This window comes from Myotis daubentonii, chromosome X (assembly GCF_963259705.1).
Source record: "Myotis daubentonii chromosome X, mMyoDau2.1, whole genome shotgun sequence".
Lineage (NCBI taxonomy): Eukaryota > Metazoa > Chordata > Mammalia > Chiroptera > Vespertilionidae > Myotis > Myotis daubentonii.
The window spans coordinates 18,495,923-18,503,217 of record NC_081861.1 but is presented as its reverse complement, the minus strand read 5'-3'; the positions used below and the strand labels follow the sequence as shown (position 1 = coordinate 18,503,217).

The window sequence follows — 7,295 nt, the reverse complement described above, 5'->3', positions numbered from 1 at the left end:
TGAACCCAAAGCTAGAAGTAAATAATAATAATTACAGAGGAGATAAATGAAACAGAACATAGAAAAACAATAGAGAAAACTCAATGAAACTATAAGTTGGTTCTTTGAAAAAATCAACAAAATTGATAAAACTCTAGCTAGATTAAGGAAGAAAGGAGACTCATATTACTAAACAACAACAACAATAGCAAAACATTTCCCTCATTTCCGATGTTCAGAAACTGAGACCCCAAGAAGGGAAATGAGTTGTCCAAAGTTTAGATTCAGTTTTCAAAATATCCCTTTCTTCAAGTTCCAATTGCAAGTTTGGAACTTTGGGTGATGGATAGATCTTCCATGTGCTAAACAAGAAACTAGCTTGATTAACTTTATATACTGTCTATCAGACCAGGGAGAGTTGTACTAACCACTGCCAGGTAGATTAGTGGGTTAGAGCATCATCTTGATATACCAAAGTTGTGGGTTTTATCTTCAGTCAGGGCACATATAAGAATCAACTAATGAATGCATAAATAATGGAACAAAAATCTCTCTCTCTCACACTCTCTCTCTTCCCCTCTTCCTCTCTTTCTCTAAAATGAATAAATTAATACAAACATTTCTAAAGAATTAATTGCTCTAAAATTTAACAGTCTGATACTTTTGGAGTCTTTTATCACATAAGTAGATTGAAAAGCAACATTGATCACTTCACATAGTCATGTTTGTAACAGACAAATACCTAAATATACCAGTCATCCCTCATCTTTAAGACAATAAAAAGGCAAGCTATTGGCTGGGAAAAATATTTATAATACATATATATAATAAAGATTATTATTCAGAATATATAAACTACATATACAACTGAATAATAAAAAGGTAAACAACTCAATTAAAAAACCACACAATAATTTGTACACTCTTCATAAAGAAGATAAATGAGTGGCCAATAAGAACATGAAACAATACTCAACATCAACAGTAATGTCAATTAAAACTATAAAAGACACTACTATAGTACTTGCTTCAGCAGCACATATAATGAACTTGGAATGATACAGAGAAGATTAACATGACTCCTGCTCAAGGATAACACACAAATTCATGAAGCATTCAGTATTTTGTGCAATGCCTTGGGAGGCATCCTCACACCCTTTGATTAGCTCAGAAGAAATATGAGTCAAAGCACAATGTGTGGCATTCAATAGCAAAATCATAACTTTTCACAATTAAAAATAAAGACACCATTACATGCACACTAGAATAGGTAAAATTAACTAGTGATGACAGAAAGTATTGGTGAGAACATGAAACAACTTGGAATTTTCTTGATTCCTGGTAAGACTGCAAAATGGTACATCCACTTTGGAAAACAATTTGGCAGTATCTTATAAAGATAAATATACCTACCATATGACCCAGACCAGGGGTGGGCAAACTTTTTGACTCGAGGGCCACAATGGGTTCTTAAACTGGACCGGAGGGCCGGAACAAAAGCATGGATGGAGTGTTTGTGTGAACTAATATAAATTCAAAGTAAACATCATTACATAATAGGGTACGGTCTTTTTTTTTTCAATAGTTTTATTCATTTCAAATGGGCCGGATCCGGCCCGCGGGCTGTAGTTTGCCCACGGCTGACCCAGACATTCCACTCCTAGGCATAACCAAAAAAAAACAAAAATACATCTAGACAAAAACCTGTGTGTGAATGTTCATAGCAGTATTATTCACAACTAGAGGCCTGGTGCATGAATATATTATTATTCAGAATATATAAACTACATATACAACTGAATAATAAAAAGGTAAACAACTCAATTAAAAAAAACCACACAATAATTTGTACACTCTTCATAAAGAAGATAACTAGACAAAAACCTGTGTGTGAATGTTCATAGCAGTATTATTCACAACTAGAGGCCTCGTGCGGGGCGGGGCCCCTCAGCCTAGCCTGCACCCTTTCCAATCTGGGACCCCTTGGGGGATGTCTGACTGCTGGTTTAGGCCTGATTCCACAGTCAGACATCCCTCTCACAATCCGGGACCACTGGCTCCTAACCACTTGCCTGCCTGCCTGATGCCCCTAACTGTTCCCCTGCCTGTCTGATTGCCCCTAACCACCTCTGCCTGCCGGCTTGATCACCCCTAACTACCTCTGTGTGCCAGCCTGACCACCCCTAACTGCCTTCTTCTGCCAGCCTGGTCACTCCTAACTGCCCTCCCCTGCTAGCCTGGTAGCCCCTAACTGCCCTCTCCTGACAGCCTGATCGCCCCTAACTGTGTCTGCCTCGGCCCCCACCACTGTGGCTTTGTCCGGAAGGATATCCAGATGGATGTCCAGTCTAATTAACACATTACCCTTTTATTAGTATAGGTAGCCAATGTCTAGAAACATCCCAAATGTTTTTCAACTGGAGAATGAATAAACAAACTGTGGTCCATCCACACAATGTAGTGCTACTCAACAATAAAAAGAAATGAACTATCAATTCACATACAACATGGATAAATCTCAAAGGCATTATAGTGAACAAATAAAATCAGACACACAGCCCATACTGTTTGATTTTATTTACATGACATTTTGGAAAAGTTCAATATACTCTATGGTGACACAAAGCAGATTGGTGGAATTCTAGAGTCTTGAACACTGTAGGGAGGAATATTCAATTTCAAAAGGGAAGGGTAAAACTTTTAGGGGTTATGGAAATATTTTATATTTTGATTACAGTAATGGTTGCATGTGTTTGTCATAACTCAAACCACATTTGTAATGGGTACATTTTATTATATATAAATTATAATTCAATAAACAACATAAAAATTAGCATAAGAAAATATTAACTTAAAAATAAGAAAGAACGTATGATTTGAACCATAATATGAGATATGTTTTACCAGCAGTCAACAATAGGTCTCAAAATTCTTATTTGTGGAAATAAATGAACAAGTAGACTATGTAATAGAGGCTGAATCTGTGATACAGCAGCAGACAAATCTTTCTTTTATACTGCCACCTCTAAGTCATGTTCCCAAATTGCCCTAACAAGTTACACTAATGAAAATCAGCATGAGGTCGGTGTTCAGCAATCCTTGACCTACTCCAGATCCCTGGCCTGACACATGGTACACATTCATCAAATGGTCCAAACTTCTTCATTTGCCAATGAACTTGAGATGGCAAGCCCCCTCCCTGCTTGCACCACCATAACCACACCTCAGCTTCTGTAATCTCACTTGCTTCTTCTGTTTCTGCTCCAACAGGGCCCATTGCTGGTCAAGCTTCTGCTATCTCAGGTTGCTGCCCTCATCACCTAAAACACTGTAGGGAATCGAGTCAGAATGCTGCTGCTTGGAATTCATATCTGTCGTGCGTGGGGCGGTGGTGGTGGCAGCTCCAGAAGCCTGGGACCCAGAGGATTGGGGCGGTGGCCTTGCTCAGCTCCCAGGTCACATCCTCCTGGGCCGGGGCTGCTGGGCTCCACCAAGGCCTGCACCACACTCTAGGGCCCAGGCCACAGGCTCTGAGTGGCAGGTACCATGTGGTGGGAGGATAGCCGAGAGCAAGGGCAACTGTGGGAGGGTGGCCAGCATGTGAGCATAGAAGTGAGAGAGGTGGGCCACCTGTCCTGCGCCTCTAGAGGGGTTCGGCCGGCATGGAGGGCCCGAGCTCTGCTTGGTTGCGGTGCTCACCCATCCTCCCCAAACTGCAACAGATACCTCTAAGCTTAGCATGTAACATAGAAAGAATGTGTATGTAAGTCTAGAATGTGTATGTATGCCATATATGGGAGACAAAGAACCTAGGGATACATATAAGGCAAAAACCTTGCTGCATACAGCACTCAGCCTCTGGAGGGGACTCTGCTGAGCCAGCACTGGTGCAAATAAATAGTCCTTTTCTGAACCTCTGAGTGCATTTGGTGTGTTGCTTCCTACCGACCTATTTTTGCCATTGCAAACTGAAAAGGAATTTCTGAAGAATCATGAGATAAGCTTTGTATCCTTTGGGATACTAGAAAATAAAGTATTAGGTAATTGACCAATATCTTATTTGGCTCAAGAAGTGTTGCAAATATATGTGTAATAACCCAATTAATAAACTGCAGTAGGAAAAACATAAAACAACTGAAATAGCTATATATGTCAAAGTTTTTGAACTTTGGTTTGTTTCCCACTTTCACTAATTCCTATTTTGACTCCACATTCAGGACAATTTTTCAGTAAAATAGTCTATAAATACTACTTGCTAAATGTTCCAAGAGTCTTCTCACTGCATTTTCTTTCTTTCTTTTTTTAAAGAATTTAAAAAATATATTTTTATTGATTTCATAGAGGAAGGGAGAGGGAGAGAGAAATAGAAGCATCAATGGTGAGAATCACTGATCGGCTGCCTCCTGTACTCCCTCCACTGGGGATCGAGCCCACAACCCAGGCATTTGCCCTGACCAGGAATTGAACCATGGCCTCCTGGTCCATAGGTCATTTCTCAACCACTGAGCCACACTGACTGGGATTACTGTATTTTCTTTCACAGTGCAGCAATAGCACAAATTGGAGGTTGCTTTCTATACAGTAAACAAAGATTATTTTCATGAAATTAGTTAGCGTGGTAGTAAACTTTGACCCTTGCTAGTTTGGGGTAGAAACCTAGAGCTCTTTCTAGCAGTTAGAATTGAATGCCCTTTAAGTGTAGCCTAAGGACATATTCAACTGTGACCTCTCCATTACTCTCTAAGGAACAAAAGAAAAAAAGGAGAAACACAAGAAAACACACAACAACCACTACCACCAATATCCCAGTGACCCCCTGAAGTTCTGAAACACTCAATCCACATTCTAGGCTTAAAAATCCAGAATCTCACACTTTTGTATGCTGTCTAGCCAACATTTGTGATTTTATATGGAATATTATAACTTTTGTGTGTGTATTAGAATAATGTATCTATATAAAAGCCTAAGAAACCATCACAACCAAACGGATGACCAAACAGGCAGCATGGGGCGACCCAGCTGGCAGGGGTATTAATGAGATGTGACCAAATGACTGAACAGAAGGCTGCGTGGAGCGACCAGGATAACGGGGGGGGGGGGGGAGTTCGGCACAACCAGGCCAGTTGGGGGGGGGCAATTGGGGGCGATCAGGCCAGTAGGCAGAGGTGGTTAGGGTAATCCAGCTGGCAGGGGGGCAGTTAGGGGCGATCAGGCAGGCAGGCAGGTGAGCAGTTAGGAGCCAGTGCTCCAGGATTGTGAGAGGGATTGGGCCTAAACCAGCAGTTGGACATTCCCTGAGGGGTCCCGGATTGGAGAGGGTGCAGGCTGGGCTGAGGGGACCCTCCCCCCCTGCATGAATTTTGTGCACCGGGCCTCTAGTGTAAGTATACAAAACATATTAGTATTGGGTAGATTTTCACAAGAAAGCTGTCTCAGCCTTAAAATTGGGTCTATTCTTGACCTTTGTTGAGGCCCAGGCTAGGTTGTCCCAAAATATCCCACAAAGGCATATTGATTACTTTTAAATTAAGGTTAATTAAGAAACTTCCAATGCAAGAACAGGCTGACCCCTCTGTTTCTCCATCCTTCTGAAAGCAGGAGGAAATTTCTCATGCAAAAGGTACCCTCCCTGCAACTGGAGAGACACCCTTATCACTAGAGGTAAGGAATCTAGAGCCAAAGTGCCTATATAAACAGAACTTGTTGCCTCTTTTCTAATTTACTACCCAAACCTAAACTTTGTTAAGATTCCTCACAATGGAAAACTATGAAGCTGTAAGAAAACCTGATCTCTTCCCTTTTAGAAAGCATAGAGGGACCTGGAGAGTAGCATGCTAAGCGAAATAAGCCAGTCAGAGAAAGCTAAATATCACATGATCTTACTTATATGTGGAATCTAATGGACAAAATAAACTGATGAACAAAAAGAGAGCCAGAGGTATTGAAACATGCAACAGACTGATGTATTTCAGAGGGAAGGGGGTAGGAGGGTGGGAAGAAATTAACCAAAGAACTTATATGCATACTAGAGGCCCAGTGCACAAAATTTGTGCGGGGGGGGGGGGTCTCCTCTACCCAGCCTGAACCCTATCTAATCCAGGACCCCTCAGGGGATGTCCAACTGCCAGCCTGGTCGCTCCTAACTGCCCCCCTGCTGGGCTTGTCACCCCCAACTTCCCCCCCACACCAGCCTGGTTGTGTCTTACTGCCCCCCCTGCCAGCCTGGTTGCCCCCACCTGCCCCCCTGCAGGCCTGGTCTCCCCCAAGTGGCCCCCTGCTGGCCTGGTCGCCCCCAATTGCCCCCCTTGCCAGCCTGGTTGCCCCACACTGCCTGCTTGTTCAGTCATTTGGTCATCCCTCACTATGCCCCCTGCTGGTCTGGTTGTAGGCAGCCATCTTCTGAGGGTGTGAGGGTTAATTTGCATATTACCTCTTTATCATATAGGGTATGCATAGCCCATGGATAACAATAGTGTGGGGAAGGCCTGGGTATGGGGCAAGAGTGGGGTGGATAGCATCAACATGGGGGAAAAAGAGACATCTGTAATACTTTCAACAATAACACACACACACACACACACACACACACACACACACACGAGCTTTTCAGGAACACATTATGAATGAAATACATTGTCTTAGGTTCCTATTGTTGCTGTAATAAAGTATCACAAATTAGTGGCATAAAACACACAAATTTATTCTCATAAGTTCTGGAGGTCAGAAGTTTGAAATGGATCTCAACAGGCTAAAATCATCTTGTCAACAGGACTGCATTCCCTCTGAGGACTCTTGGGGAAAAATCTATTTCTTTGCCTTTTTCAGCTTCTAGAAGCCATCTACATTCCTTTTCTCATGGCTCCTTCTTCCATGGTCAAAGCCAGCAGTGTAGCATCTTCAAAGTGCTCTCCTCTAACCTATGCTTGCATCCTTACATCTCTTCTAAGACCTTCTTGCCTCCCTTTTATAAGCACTTTTGTGCACATTCCATTTATCTAGGTAATCCAGGATATATTCCCTTTATCAGGATCCTTAGCTTAATCACATCTACAAAGTCCTTTGTGCCATGTAAAGTAAATAGGCACAGGTTCTTTGGATTAGGATATAGACATCTTTCTTAAGGCCATTATTCTGCCTACCACACACTGTTGCATGTTATTATCTATGTAGTTAGAAAAAAAGCATGCAAATAAACTAATTCATAAAGCTATCTGTTTTTGTGCATGGAGCTGCTGTGCTGGAACAATTGATAATATTTGTGTATAAGCTAGGATTAAAATAATGCCAATGTCAGAGGATAAAAAGCCTGAAAACAT

At 41.8% G+C, this 7,295-nt stretch overlaps 1 non-coding gene across 1 annotated transcript; it reads left to right on the top strand.

Moving 5' to 3' along the window:
• The first annotated feature begins 999 nt into the window (after positions 1 to 999).
• Positions 1,000 to 1,106, top strand: LOC132225351 (U6 spliceosomal RNA). The gene has a single exon (XR_009450873.1). It is a non-coding gene; the product is annotated as a U6 spliceosomal RNA (small nuclear RNA).
• The last annotated feature ends 6,189 nt before the right edge of the window (positions 1,107 to 7,295 follow it).